Below are 19,652 nucleotides of genomic sequence, written 5' to 3'. Positions count from 1 at the left end.
TATTTTAATGCTTTATTAACTTCTGATTTACATCATTCATTTCCGCCAGATTTTGAATTACAAATTTTCTCCCCATTTTTCCCCTACCCACCACCCCAAAATAGCAATCCCACAGGATATCCCCTCCTCCAATCTGCTCTCTTCCATATTTTCTCCCATACCTCTTTCGACTTTTCCAGTGGGTCTCTATGCCTGTATATCTTATTTCCCAATTACATGTAAGATGGTATTAATGATAGTATACACACACACACACACACACACATATATAAATTTGAATATTTGATTTTAAAACTTTCAATTCCAGATTCATTCCCTTCCTTCCTTGTCACCCACCCTTACTGGGAAGATAAGCAGTTCAGTATAGGTTGTACATGTGTGGCTAATGCAAGACAATAACATAGTAGATATATCGTAAAAGACTGACTATATTTCCCTCCCTCCTATCCCACCTGCCACTTGTTCTATTCTCTACTTTGATCCCGTCCCTTTTCAAAAGTGGGTGCTTTCAACTTCCCTCCCCCCAACCAGCCTGCCCTCCCTTCCATCATCCCCCCTTTCCCCCCTACTCTCCTGGAGGGTGAGATATCCTCTTTAGTGTGTATTTCACTCCCTCCTCAAGCCAAATTCAATGGAAATAAGGTTGACCCATTCCCTTTTGCCTTCCTATTCTTCCCCTCCATTGTAACCATTTTCCCTTGCCTCTTCTGTATGAGATAGTTTCCCCAATCTGTCTCTCCCCATCTCCTCTCATTATATTCCTCTCACCTCTTAATTTCACCTTTTAAGTATCATCCCTTCCTGTTAAATTTGTCCTATGCCCTCTATCTATGTATACCTGTAAACATATATACACACATTCACATATGTATTCATATGCCCATATACCTTCATATATAGACATATATATATATATATATATATATATATATTTCTAATCCCTTCAACTACTGAGAAAAGTTTCATAAGTTACAATTATTGTTTTTCCATGAATGAATGTTAATAGTTCAACTTTGATAAGTTCCTTATGATTTCTTTTCCCTGTTTACCTTCTCATGCTTCTCTTGCTTCTTGTATATGAATGTCAAATTTTCTATTCAACTCTGGTTTTTTCAGCAAGAATGCTTGAAAGTCCTCTATTCCACTGAATGACCATATTTTCCCCTGAAACATGATACTCAGTTTTGCTGGGTAGGTGACTCTTGGTTTTAATCCCAGCTCCTTTGACTTCCGGAATATCACATTCCACGCCCTTCGATCCCTCAGTGTAGAAGCTGCCAGATCCTGGGTTATCCTGATTGTATTTCCACAATATTCAAATTGTTTTTTCCTGGCTGCTTGTAATATTCTCTCCTTAATCTGGGAATTCTGGAACCTGGCTATAATATTCCTAGGAGTTTTCTTTTTGGGATCTTTTTCAGCAGGTGATTGGTAGGTTCTTTCAACCTCTATTTTGCCCTCTGGTACTAAAACATCAGGGCAGTTTTCTTTGAGAACTTCCTGGAGGATGATTTCTAGGTTCTTACTTTGGTCATGGCTTTCAGGCAGTCCAATAATTTTTAAATTCTCTCTCCTGGATCTATTTTCCAGGTCAGTGGTTTCTCCCATGAGATATTTCACATTGCCTTCTATTCTTTCATTTGTTTGGATCTGTTTAACAGCATCTTGGTTTCTCATAAAGTCATTAGCTTCCATTTGCTCCAGTCTAATTCTGAAGCAATGATTTTCCTCATTGAGCTTTTGAGATTCTTTTTCCATCTGGCAAATTTGGCTTTTTAAGGCATTCTTCTCCTCATTGCCTTTTTGGGCCTTCTTTGCCATTTGAGTCAGTCTGTTTTTTAAGGTATTATTTTCCTCAGTCAAGCCGTTGACTCTCATTTCATAATTTTCTTGCATCGTTCTCATTTCTCTTCCCAGTTTTTCCTCCACTTCTCTTATCTGCTTCTTAAGGTCCTCTATGGCCTGTAACCAGCTCGTATTTTCCTTTGAAGCTTTTGGTGCAGGAGTTCTGACTTCACTGTTTTCTTCCTCTTCCATGCTTTGCTCCTTTTTGTCCCCAAAACAGGAGTCTATTGTTGGAATTTTCTGTCTGTTTTGTTTCCTTTGCCTGCTCATTTTGCCACTCAATTACTTGACTTTTGGACTTTTTGCCACAGTAAGACTCTGCCACCAGACAGGGGAGCTTTTTTCCCAAACACTGGGGTTTTCTCAGCTGCCGGAGGTATTAGATGGGTGCCCTCTCTGAGGTTTCCACATGCTCTGGCAAGCTGAACACACACCCCAAGACTTCCACCCTAGACTGCAATCCAGAATCAAGATCCCCCTACACTATGCAGGCCAGGAGATGAAGCTGCCACATGGCGCTGGCTGGCTGTGCCAGCGTCTCAGTGGCTTCTTGCCCTGGGGGTAAAAGCCACGCACTCCCGCTTACTGGTCCCAAAGTTCAGACTGTACTGGCCTCTCACTTTGTGCATCTATGTGTTGATAAATCTGGAAATCTCCACAAATGCTGCTGATCTGGAGTCCCTCTGGCCAGCAGCTGGTCAGGTCCGCCCTGGGGCTAAAGCCTTGGCGGGGCTGGGTTCAGCTCCCAGAGCAATGTGCTGGCTGATTCCTGCTGGCCTGCCGGGCTATCCTCAGCAGGAGGTTAGCTTCTCTGTGTCATTTTGTGGGTTCTGCAGCTCCAACATTTGTTTAGAGTCCCCTTTTTACATGGATTAGCGAGGGTGGAAGCCGGAGCAGTGGGAAGGTCATGCTTCTACTCTGCTATCTTGGCTCCGCCCCCTACATTTTGGTATCTTTGAATCATCTCTGTGATGGCCATATTTGATTTTCTTCCTAAAAGTGCTTGCTTACAATCTACATTTGAATTTTCTTTAGCCAATTTTCCTAATAATAAATTTGTAGCCTTGAAGTCAGAGACACTCCTCTATATCACCATGGTTAGTCTATTTAAGAAGTCTGGGAAGGCTTCTTGAGGTCCTTGCATCACTTTAGTGAATGAGGTCCCTCAATGTGGTCCCTCAGTCTGTTTTCCCTGGAACCTTAAGCCATGCTGCTCTGGTGGCTTTCATGATTTGCTCATAAGCTATTAACTCATAACCTAATTGGTCCCTGAGCATGGTAAATATTCCTGTACCAGCAAGTTGTTCAAACCTTACAGGAGTTCTAGTCCTGTCATTTATCCTAGCCTGGTCCTGGCATACTTCAAAAAATTCTGACTTCCATACTAAGTAGTCATCAAGCCATCCAAGGCTGTTTTTGCTAAGGAGTACCAATCCAGGGGACATAGTGATGTGTTAGAGATTGAGTCTGAGAGTGTCTGGATATAAGGACTATTGGCCCCATAATTGGATTCCCCAGTCCTAAGTTCTTTAAACTCTGTGAAGTCAAGTGATTGATGTTCTTTTAGCATTTGCCTGGGTTATTAGGATCTGGACTCTCAATTACTGGTAAAGCTAACTTCATGTCAAAATCTCCCCTTTCTTTGGCCTTTCTGATAGCTGCCTGAGCTAAACCTATTGGTTCCTTCATCCTTCTCTGATCTCTCCTGGGTAAGATTCAACTTTGTGACCTATACATGGGGAGTGGCAGAACACTAGGAAGAACTGGCTCAGGAAACTCTTTATCTCCTAAGTCTTCCTCTTCTATGATCTTCAATTGCTTCTCTATGTAGTGTGCCATTTCTTCCTCCTCATCTGTCCCTGCAGATGTTATCTACCTTTACTATTTTGATAGCTAGAGGCACCTTGTCTGGGGGTTGAAGTCATATCTTTAATACATTCCATATTGAAAATGCAGAAACAGGAAATGCAGTGGTCCCAACTTCTCTATAATACTCATCTGTCCACCTACTGTCTCCCATTTCTCTAAGTCAGTGATCCCTTCTTGGGAAACCACAGGCAGCATATCTTTACATATTCTAAGAATTCTTGAAGCTGATTACTGGTTATCAAAAGTCCTCTTTCTCTAACTATTTTCTTTAAAAGCTTTAAATAATACTCGCAGTCTTTACTTCCCGATTGTGTCTGGCCCATTTTTGCTCTTGGCAGCGCACTCAAAACTGAAAACAAGCCTGAGTAATGAACCAAAAATAAACCAGAGTGCTTTTTGTTTTGTTTTTGTTTATTGTTTTTGCCTATAAAAGCTTGACTCTCCTATTTCCCTATTTCGTCCCTAACACATACTTGTGTTAGCCTGGTGATTTGTTCCTCCAAGTCTAGAATACTTAAAAGAAAATCTGGCTTTTGCCTCCTTATCTTTTTGTTGAATTCTCCAGAGCCCAGGAAGCCTTGTACTGTCTTGTCTCCTTGTACTGTCTTTCAGGTCCCTATTTGGGCGCTACTTGATACCTGCACCAATGAGGTGCTGCACAAGTGGGAGAGTGTGGAATGAAAAGACATGAGCCAGGCAGGATCTGTTAACGTAGTCTGTTTATTTGTCTGAGGGTCAAGGTTTATATACTAAGCGCAAAGCTGTCACTTCCTTTATTCTCATGAGAAAATGTTTAACTTGCTAATGTTCTTTGTGCTTTGTCCCCATGTGCACATGTGGTATGGGATCACTTAGGTTATCACATCCTGTATTCTTGCAAGTCACAAAAGGATGGTGAGCCAATATCTTGAGAAACAATGTAGCCCTCATGGGGAACAGGGTCTAGGGAAAACCTGGCCCAGATTCTTCCCATGCCTGAACTTTCTGTACTGACCCTCTATAGTCTCTCTCATAATTATAGTGTTGGAGATTGGTGCATTATTCTAAATTTACCTAAAGAAGGATTTTTTGAAATCAGCTGCTTCCTGGCAAGATTTCTGCAGATTCAGGAAGGGTAAAAATGTATACATTCTTTAGATGTTGTACCTCCTGGTTCCATGTCTTATAACAACTAGGAAAAAGCAGTCTCCTACAACACCAATCAAGGCAGCACACTTAAGGGCTGCTGCTGTGAATAATTTTAATGGTCTAATCACAAGGTATAATACACACTCTATTCAGAACTAAACCTTATTCAAGAAACTAAAGCATTCACAATCCATAACAACTTATTACCAGGGTGGCCACATAGCCTTAAACAAAACATATCATTTAGCATGTAACATGGCACACAGCATGTATCAGTATATTCAGTATATAACGTAGCATGGCATATCCCCCACCTTATACATTCTTTTTTTTTTTAAGCTATTGGGGTTAAGTAACTTGCTCAAGGTTACATGGCCAGTTATTTCTGGGTGTGGTGCTGAGTGTGTGAGCCCGGGATTCGATCTCCAGGTCATCCCAACACTGGAGCTGGTGCTCTTACTCGCTGAACCGCCTGGCTGCCCCTCACCTTATACATTCTTTATACAATTGGGGGGTTCCATGCCAGGGTCTTTCCTAGCACAACAGGCATAGCAGAAGATGCCACACACTCCACCCCTAGTTCATAACAGGTTACAATTTCCTCAATCAAAACAAAATGTCCAAGTAAAGTTCTTTTGGGCAGGGGGGGGGGAGGTGTTCTTTCTGTGCTGCCATGCAGGTTGCCACCTGGCACTCTCAGGTGCATGCATACTTTAATGAGCAAAAGAGTCCAAGTCCCAACACTTGCTGCAAAGTTTTCATCCTGACTCGGGTCTGACTTCCAAGCTCCATGGCTCCTCCTTTTCCTGCAGGTCTGTGGGCCAACTGCTCCCTGCTCCTGCCTGGATCCTGACATAGGCAGCTCTCTAATCCTATTCTTTGTCTCAGCTTATGGGGGATGGGACTGCTCCACTCCTAATTCTCCCTACTCCTGCCTGACAGCAGGCTCCAGTGGCTCCTGTCTCCAGCTTCTATCTCTGGAAAAACAAAGCTTAACAGGGCAACAACAATATTTACATACATTACCAGCACCATCTTAATTAATTTTCAAACGCCAGAGGCTCCTTGATAACAGCTCTTATAAGGGGGCTTAAGTTAAGCCTGGGCCAGGAGGGGTGGGGCTGCCCTTCAACTCCATTCACTTTCACAACCTGGAGATTTTTAAGCTAGCCACTGCCACTAGCCTTCTCAATGTTCAATGTGCAGCTATTTTTTTTCCTCTGGATTCACATTCATAGCGAGCTATCTATAGTCTCATTCAGGGCATCAAGAATTCTAAGTCAAAGTATTCTTCCCGTGAGGGATCTCCAAGGTGATATGTATCTTCCAGCTTATATACCTGGTTTTACTTGCCAACTAATTGGTTCAGCACAGAGAGCCCATGTGCATAGCCCACATGTGTTACCTGATTGGCTCAGAACAGAGAACCCATGTGTGTAGTGCAAAACTCTGCACCTGATTGGCTTAGTATACAAAGGCATGAAAGCTGTTCCTCAGCACCTAATGTGTTACAGCTGTGCATTACCAGGATTCAAGGGAAACCAGTCCTTCAGATACTTATAATTTAGCCTGAGATTGGGAAACTGAACTTCAAAAGGAAAACAACAAAAATCCTACCTTGGCTTGTGGTTATTTTCTAGACCAAGTACAGTGGCTATAATTTTCAGAGAGATTTGTGGAACTTGGTGGAAAATTTTAGCATGTCTAGGTTGTGGAGACTCATTTATGTCCAGAAGCTTGGTGATCCTCAGAAAGCCCTAGGGGCTCATGGAGCAATAAGGAGCTGAGTGATTGGACGCCAGTCTGTTAAGTGATGCCAGAGTAAATACAGAGCTAGTGCCCGTATAATTAAAACCCACTAGAGAGCTACTTAGGATTGATCACTCTGTAAATTACTGATCCGTTTTTCTTTTTCTTTTTTAAATTGATTTGTTTATTTACATTTAGTTTACAACATTCAGTTCCATAATCCCTTGGGTTTCAAATTTTCTCCCCCTCCTTATCCCCCACCCCCATCATGGTGGCATGCCCTCAAATATAGGATCTACAGATATCTTCACGTTGATCATTAGGTTGTAAAGAAGGATTATAACTGATGGAATGATCAGTGGGAAAGAAGAGACAGAACAAAACAAGAAAAAGACACACAGCAAGTAGTTTGTTTCAATCTGCATTCAGACTCTAGCTCTTTCTCTTGATGTGAAAATCTCTTTTGATCATGAGTCTTTTGGAGTTATCTTATAACCTTACTTTGCTGAGAGGAGCCCAGTCTATTGAAGTTAGTCATCACACATACATTGTGTCTGTGATTGTGTACAGATTTCTCCTGGTTCTGCTCTTCTCACTCAGCATCAGTTTGTATAAGTCTCTCCAGGTTATTATGAAGTCTGTCTGCTCCTCATTTCTTATAGCACAATAGTATTCCATTACATTCATATACCACAGTTTGTTCAGCCATTCCCCAATTGATGGGCATCCCCTTGATTTCCAATTCTTTGTCACCACAAAAAGAGCCGCTATAAATATTTTTGTACATATGGGTCTTTCTTTCACTTGTCTGATCTCTTTGGGTTACTACCCTGGAAGTGGTATTGCTGGGTCAAAGGGTATGCACTTATTTATAACTTTTTGGGCATAGTTCCAGATTGCTCTCCAGAATGATCCATTTTTCTTCTGACCTTCACTTCACTTTATATTTCTTACTATTATCATTTTTAACCTTGAGTTCTCCCCACAAAATCTATTCTGTATCACTTTTGGAAGGTGATATAGGTAATTTACCACATTCAGCTTGCTATCCTTTCACCTCCACAAGAATAGGAGTGTAAGCAGTGTTCAGACTGAGTAACAAAAAATAATTGGTATTGCTATCTCAGGGCCCTTTACAAGGGAATATAGAATGGCTATTTTGACAGCCACCAAGGTTCTGAATTTGTCATAGTGACTGACAGTCCTAGAATACCTTCATGTCTTACCGGTACCAATTGTTTCCTCATTTTTGCTTATTAAATCTTTTTTTTTCAACTTAATAGCAAAAAATATTTCCATATGCAAAACAAAACAGAGGATTGTATCTCTATAAGCTCTTATACTGTTTGTTTTTTTAAAAACACACAATTCATTTTTTTTTTTTTGCTTTTTGGAGGGCAATTGGGGTTAAGCGACTTCCCCAAGGTCATACGGCTAGTTTTTATGTTAAGTGTCTGAGGTCAGATTCGAACTCAGATCCTCCTCACTCCAGAGCCGGTGTTCTATTCACTGTGCCACCTAGCCACCCCAATTCACATTCTTTTAAAAACCATCTTGCCTCTTTGTATTTACTTCTGTTCTCTACAAAAAAAAAAAAGCCTTCAGTGATCTTTTTTATTGGAGAAGGGAGGGGGGAAAACACTATCCCTAGCTCACTTCTCCACCTCCCTCCAAAGTCTTTTGTAGCTGTTTTGCTTGACTGTACTTGTTAAAGACATTGGCCTTGTCTGAAAGGATGTGTTTCTTCACCTTGATTTATATCACTACTCTGTCAGGAGGTTTGTAGTAGGCTTGTCAGTCCTCTGGAATTATGTTTCCATTGACTTGCCTACACCATTGGGAGGCTCTCAGGATTCTATAACCCATATGAGTCAGAGTGAGAAATGAATCAGGTTTTCCTAGATTGGAGATCATCTTTCTCTACTGAGATACACTGCCTTTATGCTAATGTGATAGTAATGGCATTTAAAGATTCCCCTGTATTGGCTTGGTTTTCAAATTGATTGTGTTAAAACCCAGAGCTTGTTAATCCCACCTGTGGGATAGACTTGTTGATGTGAAAAGAAAGTCCTGAACTGGGAGGAGCTGGTGACGTAGATTTGGAGAGACAGGAGAGAGGCAGAAGGACTTTTTGGAAGCAGCACCTCGTGGAGGCAGAGAGAGAGACTGAGAAGGATTGCTGAGGGCCACTTTGAATTGCCCTGGACTTTTGAGACCTGCCCCCTGAGCTGCCAAGGACTGAGGAGACATGGCTGTTTTGCTGGTACTTTGTCTGTCTGTTTTGATGTTGTTTTGCCAGATTTGTCCACTGGTGAAAGACAGTCCTTTTGTTGAAGAAGTCCTGGAACCTGGCTGTTGGCTAAGAAATCCTGAGACTGTCCTGCAGACAGAGAGTGAATACTGTCCACTGGTGAAGGACAGTGCTGTTGTTGCAGGGGTCTGGGAACCTTTCTGTTGGTTCAGAAGCCCTGAAGAAGGATTTTCTTGTTGTATGTTTACAGAAATCCTGGGAGAGGGTTTTGCTAATGTTTTCAGGGGTTCTAGGACTGTTCTACAGGCAGAGGATGAATTAATGAAGAGACTGGCAATGTATCTTGTAGCCTTGCTAAGCCTTGTCTCCCCAGGAACTAAGATTGCTGAGAACTTGCCTCAGTGTCAAGATGAAGAAAAGACCTCCATTTGGGTATTAAGTGCTGTGCTTAAACTTGATGTAACTCTGGGGTAGATTCAATTGTGATCCAGGGGTGGGGAACTTTTGACCTTTTTTGTGTTCTATGGTTGAGCAAATGAATGTATTTTACTTATGTTTGGAAACTAATCTCCATTTGAGAAGAGGGGCTTTGTGGTGGACTAAATGAAGGTATAGCCTAGGGGTGGAGAAGTATTTAGACCAGGGACTTTGTAATTGATTGAATGATTGGAAGGTCCTAGGGTGGGGTAGTCCTGGAGATTATTTAATCACATTTAGTAAATGCTGTATTTGGAATGATGTCATGTTTTGATCTTCTCTGTTCTTGGTTGGTCACTGAATAAAATGGAGAGCACCTATGCTGGTATTTTGAACCTTGGGAAGTTGCCTTTCCTCGGCATTACAGTACAGCTATACATGTGTTTAGCATTTTCTGTTTAGTCTTTTTGTTGATATGATGCCATTATAATAATCAGTTGTAATGTTGTACTGTAATGCTCTCAGGAGTATTTGCTTCTGTCACATTCAGCAAACTTTTATTAGTCCAAATGGTCCCTAAAATGACTATTTTCATAATTGGTAAATACCACTTCTTTCTTTGTCTTCCTATTAACTGTCTTTTCCATACATCAACTTGTAATAGTTTCCTTCCTACATTTCTGCAATTAAAATTGAGGGATTAGAGTAGATGATTGTAATGGTAATATAATTTGAATTTGAAGACCCCTTTGTGTTGGCAAAGGTAGCAGGTACTTAGCATTTAGTAACTGATCAAACCTCTGTTAGGGGAACAGGAGGAATGAACTCCTGTCTCCTGTTACTGATGTAACAGGAAGGGGTTGGATGAAACAGGAAACTAATGCTGTGTGTATTTAAGAAAAGCCCCAGAGAGGGGCACTGTCAGAATTTCTTGAGACCAGGATCTGGTGGCAGAGCAGCTACAGAAGAGAGAATGGAGAACAGCCAGAATTTCCTGAGAACTTGTGGTGGTGGAGCTTTTTCTGAACAGGAGCCAGGAGCAAAAACCAAAGTTTCAGAATATAATGGGAATTATTGAAAAGAAATGCTAGGGAAGGTGGCCTAACTGTACCAGATCTTAAATTGTATTATAAAGCAGCAGTCATCAAAACTACCTCAGTACTGGCTATGAAATACAGTGGTAGATCTGTGAATAGATTAGGTACCCAAGACACAGTAGTCTAAGACAGATAAACCCAAAGACTCTAGCTTCTGGGATGAGAACTCACTATTTAATAAAAACTGCTAGGAAAACTATAAAATGGTGTGGCAGAAGCTAGGCATAGACCAACATCTATACTATATACACCAAGATAAAGTCAAAATGAGTACACAATTCAGATATAAAGGCTGATATTATAAGCAAACTAGGAGAGCAAGGAATAGTTTACCTGTCAGATTTATGGAGAATGGAAGAATTTATGATAGAACATTGTGAAATGCAAAACGAATACTTTTGATTACATTAAATTGAAAAGGTTTTGCAAAAACAAAGCCGATGAAGTCAAGGTTAGAAGGGAAGCAGAAAGCTGGGGAACAATTTTTACTACCAGTGTCTCTGATAAAGGCCTCATTTCTAAAATATATAGAGATCTGAGTCAAATTTTTAATAACAGAAATCATTTCCCAGTTGATAAATGGTCAAAGGTTATGAACAGGTGGTTTTCAGATGAAGAAATTAAAGTTCTCTATAGTCATATAAAAAAGTGTTCAAAATTGCTATTGATTAGAGTAATGTAAATCAAAACAACTGTGAGGTACCATATCACACCTATCAGATTGGGTAACATGACAGAATTGGAAAGTGATAAATGTTGGAGAAACGGGAAAATTGGAACACTAATGCATTGTTGGAGTTGTGAACTGATCCAGGTATTCTGGAGAGCAATTTGGAGCTATGCCCAAAGGGCTATAAAACCTTTGATCCAGCAATACCACTTCTAGGACCTAAAGCACCCACATGTACAAAAATATTTATAGTAGCTCTTTTTGTGGTGACTAAGAATTGGGAATTGAGGGGATGCCTATCAATTGGGGAATGGCTGAACAAGTTGTGGTACATTAATGTAATGGAATACTATTGTGCCATAAGAAATGATGAGCAGTTAGACTTCAGAAAAGCCTGGAAAGACTTACATGAGTAGATGCTGAGCAAAGTGAGCAGAGCCAGGACAATAACAATAACAGCAACATTGTGTGATGATTAACTTTTTTAGACTTGCCTCCTCTCATTAATGCAAGAATCCAAGACAGTTCCAAAAGTCTCATAATGGAAAATGCTATCCACATCCGGGAAAAGAACTATGAAGTCTGAATGCAAATCAAAGAATACCATTTGCTCCCTTTCTTTGTTCTTTCTTGTGGTTCCTCCCATTGGTTCTAATTTTTCTTTACAACATAACTAATGTGAAAATATGTTTAATATGACTGTATGGGTAGAGCCTATATCAGATTACACACTGTCTTTGGGTAGAGGGAGGGAGAGAAACTTTGGAATTAAATCTTGTGAAAGTGAATGTTGAAAACTAAAACTAAATTACTTTTTTAAAAAAACCTTTTATGCTTTTCCCATGATGTGTCCATCTCTTGATAGCCTGCTTAGAGGAGGAATGTGGCTATTTCCTGATTTTTTTTTCCTTTGCTGAACCCCAAATCCACATATAAAATTAGTCCCTTAATGATTTTACCTCAGCATTTAAAGAACTTTGACCATAACAAGGTCCTTTTACCCACAACAGTAATGAAGCAGAAATCAGAAGAATTGGATCTCTGTCCAAGTTCTGACCCTCACTTTGCTTTGTATGTAACTCTGAGTGAAGAGCCTGTTTTCATTTGTATCTTTGCATATCTCGGACAGTATCAGATTAATGAAAGTGCTTAATAAATGCTTACTGATTTGATTAAAAGAAAAACCCACAACTTCTGAACCTCATCTCTAGAGAATCCCTCTTTGACTTGGGACTCAGTTTGGGATAGATTCCATGACAGTGATGAACACCTTGGGTGAGTGTCTTCCGCGTTTACTAAAAGGGATGACCAGAATACTTGACTGCCATGTCAAAACAAGGAGTAGTTAAGGGCAACACAGGACAAGAATATTAACTTAGAAGATGAAAAGTAGCACCTCAAAACATAAGCAGTGGAAGGTGAAATAAATCTAAACAGCTGAGAGATCCATGTAAAGGAACCAGGAGGGAATTTTAACATGAAACTAGAAGGAAGATGTGATGAGAAGGGAAAAGATATGACTTTGCTTCTCTTGCACATAAGAAAAGTGGAATCAACAGTCTTGGACTCCTTAAATATGCTTCTAATATGACAATGAATAGAATATTTTAGGAAAGTCACTAGATTAGACTAAGTATATACACAGAAGTTCCTCCCTATGGGAAACAGTCAAGAACATAAAGGGATTGATTCGTAAGGTATCTGGAAGAAGGGACAATATTAACAAATCAAGGAAGATATGGAGTCATTTAATCCCAGAAAGTATCCAGATGTGTGGAAACCCTAACATTTTAGTGTTAATTTGTGTAGCTCTGGTGCCCTCTGCTGGCTTTAGGTAACTAGTCTATGCTAACCTTCAATACTCCATTTACAGAGATGTTCCCATGGAACTTTCTCCTTTAAAAAGCTTAGCAATGAATATCATTAAGCTATGAGCTCAGCAATATCTACCTACAATTACTGTATTGGTATTTTTTTGGTGAGTAATTGATATTGTTGAGCTATGAGCTCAGTAATATCCACCTACAGTTACTGCATTGGCAATATCTCCTGAGTGCCCCTCTGGGTTACATGTTTAGTATGTCTAGAGGTACCTTTTTTCAGTTTAAATTGGAAATTTTGGTCACATATGAGCCAGCAGCCGTTGTAGATGTCTTAACACCTTTCACACCCAGTCTATTGCTTTATGGCAGTATGCTTTACACAATACATACTGGGTGTGGGAAAGGTACCTGTGAAAGACTTCTTTCCTAAAGTAAAAGACTTCTTTCACTTTTCCAACCATTGTTAACTGTCAAATGAGTCAGCTGTGCAGAATAGTGTGTATATATATAGTGCTTAGTACAAATGAGAAACATTATTTAAAAAAAACAAATACTTAAACACTAATTTGCTACTCCTTTCCTGTGTTCTGCCTCCATATGGATCCAAACCTTCCCTTAGGAGACTTTATAGGTAAAAGGCCACTTCTGGCTGCTGAATCACCCTTCGATGACCACAACAACTGGCTTATTCAATCCTATTCCTTGACCTGGCACAGAAGGCTGGAGCTCATCTATGTTCCAACCAATCATGTACCAAATGCCTTCCTTTACAACCTTGTAAGGTAAGCAGATCAATGCTTCTAAGTTCTTTCTGATAGTATCTTTCTTGCTCATGCAAATTGCCAAATGAGTAGTTTAATGTCTTGCCATGTTCTGTCACACCTTGTGCATCAGTCAGTTAATAAGGACTCATTGGGTAACTATATGCCAGCTACTGTGTTATATTCTGGGGATACAGAGGCAAAAATAAGGCCTTGTCCTCAATGAGTCTGTACTCTATGAAGAGAGATGTGAATTAACAAAAGTAATATTTTGGGGGAAGTCACTAACAGCTGGGGAGATTAGGAAAAGATTTCATGGAGAATGTAATTTGAATTGAGCTTTGAAGGAAACTAAAGACAACTAAACTTTTTTTCTTCTTCATAAAACTGACTTTATGTTGCGAATCATGCCATCCTTTTTTTTCCTTAGAGTCTTCTGTGTTTTTATTGTTATACAGCAGAATGCCTATCACAGACCATTGTAACTGCCAAATGAATCAGCTGTGCAGAATAGTATATGTAGTGCTTAAGTACAAATGGGAAACGTGATTAAAAAAAAATACTTAACCACTAATTTATGGTCCTACAAAAGAGCATTTAAACTAGATGGTCTAAGTGGATATGCCTCCTTGGACCCAGAGTAATTGTTATCTTTCCCCAAATCAATTGAATCAACAAACTGAATCATCATCACAATGAGTCCCTTTCTCTTTTTTTTCTTTCTCTTTTTTGCTTTTTGGAGGGCAGTTGGGGTTAAATGACTGGCCCAAGGTCAGACAACTGTTTGTTTTTTTTTTTATTAAGTGTCTGAGGCTGGATTTGAACTCAGGTCCTTCTGACTCCAGGGCCAGTCCTCTATTCACTGTGCCACCTAGCTGTCCCATGAGTCCCTTTTGCTAAGAGCTTTTCCTGGCTCCTCTATAAACATGAGCTAGTCTGGATAAAAAGACATCAGGAATTTCTTGAACCAACATGCTAAGTATTGTTAAGTAGTCTACACAGTCTATATTCACTGGTTCCATTTTTAGTTAGGGTGTACTTAGATTACTTTGTTCAGTTCATCATACAAGACAAGCACACAAACTCCACCCGTGCCTCTGAGAACACTGGAACATGCACCCTTAAGAAAGCTTTGCTGCCACCTTCATCTTTAGCAATGATTGCTTCCTCTAGCAGTCAGTTGTCCCAGTGTATGTGAGATCAGTTCCTTGCCCAGACTGTGTCATCATTCACTGCATTACTGTATCAAAGGGATATAGGAGATCCCACCTGCTACAGCAGTCATTGTGCAATCATCACTTATTACAGTATGTATAGTCTTCAGATCTGGGAGCATACCTTTTGCTGTATCATAGATTCCAAAAGAATCTGTTCTTTAGTTAAAGATATCTTCCACAGAGACATTGAAACCTTGATACAAGTCATGAGTTCCATCAGACTTGGTGATTTTCACAAGGCAGCTTCCCAGGCCCTTGAATTCTCTCTCAGTGCCAGATTTCCTAACATCAGCTGCTGAAGGTTCTGACAAAATCAGACAAAAGTCGAGAGAAGTGGCTGGGGCTGCATGATCTGAGGCAAGATTGCCAGCAAAAAACCTCTGAAATTGTGTGTATTTGTCCACTCCTCCCTAAACACCTGCTTCTGCTTATCCTTAAAGGCAAAGTTAAGGGCCTGGGTGGAGAAATATCTGATGACGTTTGTTAAATTATCCTGCCGGAAGGAAAACACCCCTGTTCCTCTGGAATTTGGACTATATACGATCCATTATGCCTTTGTACTGCTTATCTGCAGCAATTTAATTACTTGCTTGCTACACCTATAATAGTAGCTTAACACTCTTGATGGGGGGGGGGCCACAAGAGTATTAGAGATAGCATCTGTGATGTCACTGGCCAGGAAGCCCTTGACTAAGGAGACGGCCTGTTCCATCATGGTTACACAGGGGGAAGGTATTGGAGTTAGAGAAAGAAAGCTGGTGAGAGAGAGCCAAAAGCTGGGGAACTTGTTGCTTCCTGCTATAGCAGCAAGCACCCCAGTGTCCCCAGGGTGGCTGCCATACAGGTTCTTGGATCTGTTTTGTTAAAGGAAAGCAACTCAGAATGGGTTAATAAGCTTACTTTAATCAGTCAAACATGTATCGTTTACCTAGTTCAGGGGAAGAAGGTCAGCACACCAAATTTCAAAGTATACAGGCAGAATTATCAAGACAGAAACAGATCAAGTAAACAGCTTTCCAAACTGTCCAACCATTACATCCATACCAAATCAACATCTGGGTTTCAACATCTGGGTTTTTCAAAGGGAGGGGGGGGCTCTGGACAACGGCTTCCCAGAACCCAGATCAAATCACAGAACACTTCTCAAAGTGAGCCCCAAAACAAAGCTCCGCATCAGAGCTTATATAGCCTTCTCCTGGCTCAGAGAATGTAACAACCTTGTTGACTCACTGGCCAATCAAGAAGTATCTACTGAAAAACAAGCCTTCCACCCCAGGCTCCCGTTGCACTAGGGGTAGGGAAGATCTTCAAAATTTACATTCCCATTACATTCGGCCCCAAGATCTTTCATGCCCATAGCATAAACAATTTACTTTTGAATTAGCGTTAACAATAATAGGTCACATTTTCAAGATACAGAACTAAAGTTACCAAAGTGGCCCCTTGGCCTTAAACAAACACAAAGTACATAGCATTTCCACCTTATTTCAAAACAAGGGTCCAAATAAAGTTCTCTTGGGAGGAGGGAGGGGGGTGTCTTGCCCCTCACACAGCTCCAGCCCCTGCTTCCAAGTACAGAGAGGGGGCTGGGCAACAAAACCAACAAGGTGGGGTCCTTGGGGGTCCACGGCACTTCATCCCACCCCCCATAGTCACAAGTCCATCCTCCCCCTGGGTCCCAAACTGTGGGATGCAGCCAGGAAACACATTCAGTGCTGCTGCTCAGTTCTTATCTTTTCCTGTGGCTGAATTCTGAACTCCTGGGTTCCTTCTCCTCCCACAGGCTGCAGCCACTCCTGGCTTCTGCCCAGGTCCTGATGCAGGCAGCTCCCCATTCCTGCTCTCAGCTCAGTGAAGTCTGCATGCAGGCCATTCTTCTCTCCTGCTCCATGGCTCCACAGAATCACAGCTACCACAACTGGGAAACAAACAATTATCCCAGCCCCCATACTTTCCTTTTACTCTGCAGATCCTGTTCGTGACACTATTTTGTAGCAGCAAGCACCCCAAGCGTCCCTAGGGTGGTTGCCCATACAGGTTCTTGGATCTGCTTTGTTAAAGGAAAGCAACAAAAAATGGGTTAACAAGCTTACTTTAATCAGTCAAACATGTATTGTTTACCTAATTCAGGGGAAGAACGTCAGCACACCAAACTTCAAGTATACAGGCAGAATTATCAAGACAGAAACAGATCAAGTAGACAGCTTTCCAAACTGTCCAACCATTACATCCATACCAAATCAATATCTGGGTTTCAACATCTGGTTTTTTCAAAGCCGGGGGGCTCTGGTATCTACTGAAAAACAAGCCTCCCACCCCAGGCTCCAGGTGCACTCTAGCCTTAGGGCAGGGAAGATCTTCAAAATTTACATTTCCATTACACCTGCACAGCCCCTTGCCACATGTTGGACCAAAAAGCCACTCCATCCTTTAAAAAAAAAAACATTTCCAGTTACATGTAAAAAATTTTTCTTTAAACTTTTTTTTAATCGAGTTTTAAATTCTTTACCTTTCCCTGCCCTGAAATGGTAAACAATTTTATATAGGTTATATGTGTATAGTTATGCAAAGTATATTCCCATTTTAATCATAGAAAATACAAAGAAAAAAACATGGGAAAAAATGAAGTAAAAAAAGTATGCTTCTATCCACACTCAGACTTCATCAATTCTTTCTCTGGAGGTGGATAGTACTTTTCATCATAAGTCCTTCAGCTTGGATATTTGTATTACAAAGTATAGCTAAGTCATTCATAGTTGATTATCATACAGTGTTGCTTGCTGTTACTGTATACAGTGTTCTCCTGCTTCTGTTCACTTCACTTTGCATCAGTTCATGTAAGTCCAGGTTTTCCTGAAAACATCCTGCTCATTCTTTATTTCTTTTTTTTTGCTTTTTTTTATAGTTTATTTTTTATTAGTAACTTTTAAGCAATCCATTCTGAGGGAGGGGAATGGAGTCATTTTCCAATAGCAAAACCACAAGAATCTCTGAGTGATGAGAACTCTCAGGCCATCTGGCCCAACCTAAACCTGTAAGACAAATCTTCTCCACCATATTAATGACCTGCCTTGGAGGGAAGGTGGGCAGACCACCACCTCCTGAAGAGCCCCATGCCATTTGGGGTTAGCTCAAGCTGTCAGGGAGTCTTACTTTCTTGACGTCAAGCTGAAATCTTCTTTGGCACTTCCACACCACAATGCAAACTATCCTTCCTCTTAATGGAAGTAAGTTGGGCCCCTGCCTAGGACATACAGCAGCACCAAGGGCTTGTCTGTACACAACGAATAAATAGGAGTTTTCACAAATCCAAGTTGTTCTTCTAAATGTGAATCCTGAGTCATGCCATGTTTATAGGCCAGAACTTGTCTTCCCTTAAACAAGTAATTATACATCCTAGAGAACTTGGGACTTCATTTGGAAACATTTGCCAATGTAGAGTTTCCAAATTATCCTTTTTCTTTGGTGGGACTGGAGAGGGAGGGGGAGGAGGAGAAGTGACAATGTTCAGATCGTGGATTAGCCATACTCTTTCCCCTCTGGAAAGATGAATTCTCCATCCACTTCTCCCTGAGGCTAAAAATGAGTCTTTGTAAGATTCTGCCTGCAAAGCTCTTTGTGCTTTAATAAACCCCGAAAAAATTAAATATCTTCATTCATCCCCTCGGTCTTGAAAATATTCATCGAACATGGCTGATTTTTCTTCTTCAGCTTCCTTCAGTTCTTTAAACTCCAAGTCCTCACCATACTGGATGGCGAAGTCAATATGCTGTAGGACTATGTTCATGCTTTCTTCATCCGACTGGTCATAGGGCAAAAACTGGACCATGCTGTAATCATCGATCAATCCACAGATGGCATTAGTCAACTTTTGGAATTTTTTGCTTCTTAATATGCCTGTAGAATCCTCTATCAAAGAATACATGTCAGGGTCAAGGACCTTTTCTATTTCTTTCTTGGCTTTCTTCCTCAGCAAATCCATCTTGGCCATAATGTTAATCTGTGGGATTTCCAGAGACACCATTGCGCTGAGGGCTGCCATGACCCCAGAGATAAACTTGAACAACTCCACCATAAACTGAGAATCCACAGAAACACCCCACAGACTCGGAACTCCCACTGCTGCAGGCGTTCCACCAGCTGCTTCATCACGGGCAGGTGAGTGTAGAGCGCAATCTGGCCTGGGCAGTCAAATAGGATGTAGTCATCCTCCACGTGCCTGAGACAGCTCTCCAGCCAGTCCAAGTTGTTAGCAAAGTACTCCATGCAGAAGACCAAGCCGCCGTTGGGGCCAAAGCAAAGCGAGTCGTCCTCCATGACGTCATCCACCTGGATCAGCTCTTGGATATCTGCCATCGCTGGGTAGCTGAAGTGCTCAGCCGCAGGATCCAGGTTCACCACTTGCACCGAGCGGTTCAGGGTTTCACAGTGCTGGACCATGGTGTGACAGTATGTGCTCTTTCCCCTGCCGGTGGGGCCCATCACCAGCTGCGCATACCGAGGCATATTGACCCTCGTGGGTCTCCGCGGAGACCGCTTTTTTTGCTTTTTGGAGGGCATTTGGGGTTAAGTGACTTGCCCAAGGTCACACAGCTAGTTTTTGTGTTAAGTGCCTGAGGCCAGATTTGAACTCAGGTACTCTTGACTCCAGGACCAGTGCTTTATTTACCTAGCCGCCCCTCATTATTTCTTTTTTTTTTATTTTTAAAGCAATCTGGGTTAAGTAACTTGCTCAAGGTTACACGGGCCAGTTATTTTGGGGTGTGGTGCTGAGTATCTGAGCCCAGATTTGATCCAGGTCATCCCGACACTGGAGCCAGTGCTC

General features: G+C 41.2%; 1 pseudogene; it reads right to left on the bottom strand.

Moving 5' to 3' along the window:
* Positions 1–17,901: 17,901 nt before the first annotated feature.
* On the bottom strand, positions 17,902–19,357 carry LOC138150552 (GPN-loop GTPase 3 pseudogene; annotated as a pseudogene).
* Between the last annotated feature and the right edge of the window lie 295 nt (positions 19,358–19,652).

Source organism: Petaurus breviceps, unplaced genomic scaffold (assembly GCF_028583685.1).
Source record: "Petaurus breviceps papuanus isolate PSGF00001 unplaced genomic scaffold, PetGlider_PUasm1.0 140, whole genome shotgun sequence".
Classification (NCBI taxonomy): Eukaryota; Metazoa; Chordata; class Mammalia; order Diprotodontia; family Petauridae; genus Petaurus; species Petaurus breviceps.
The sequence above is the reverse complement of the archived record's forward strand: the minus strand, read 5'-3'. Positions and strand labels throughout refer to the sequence as shown.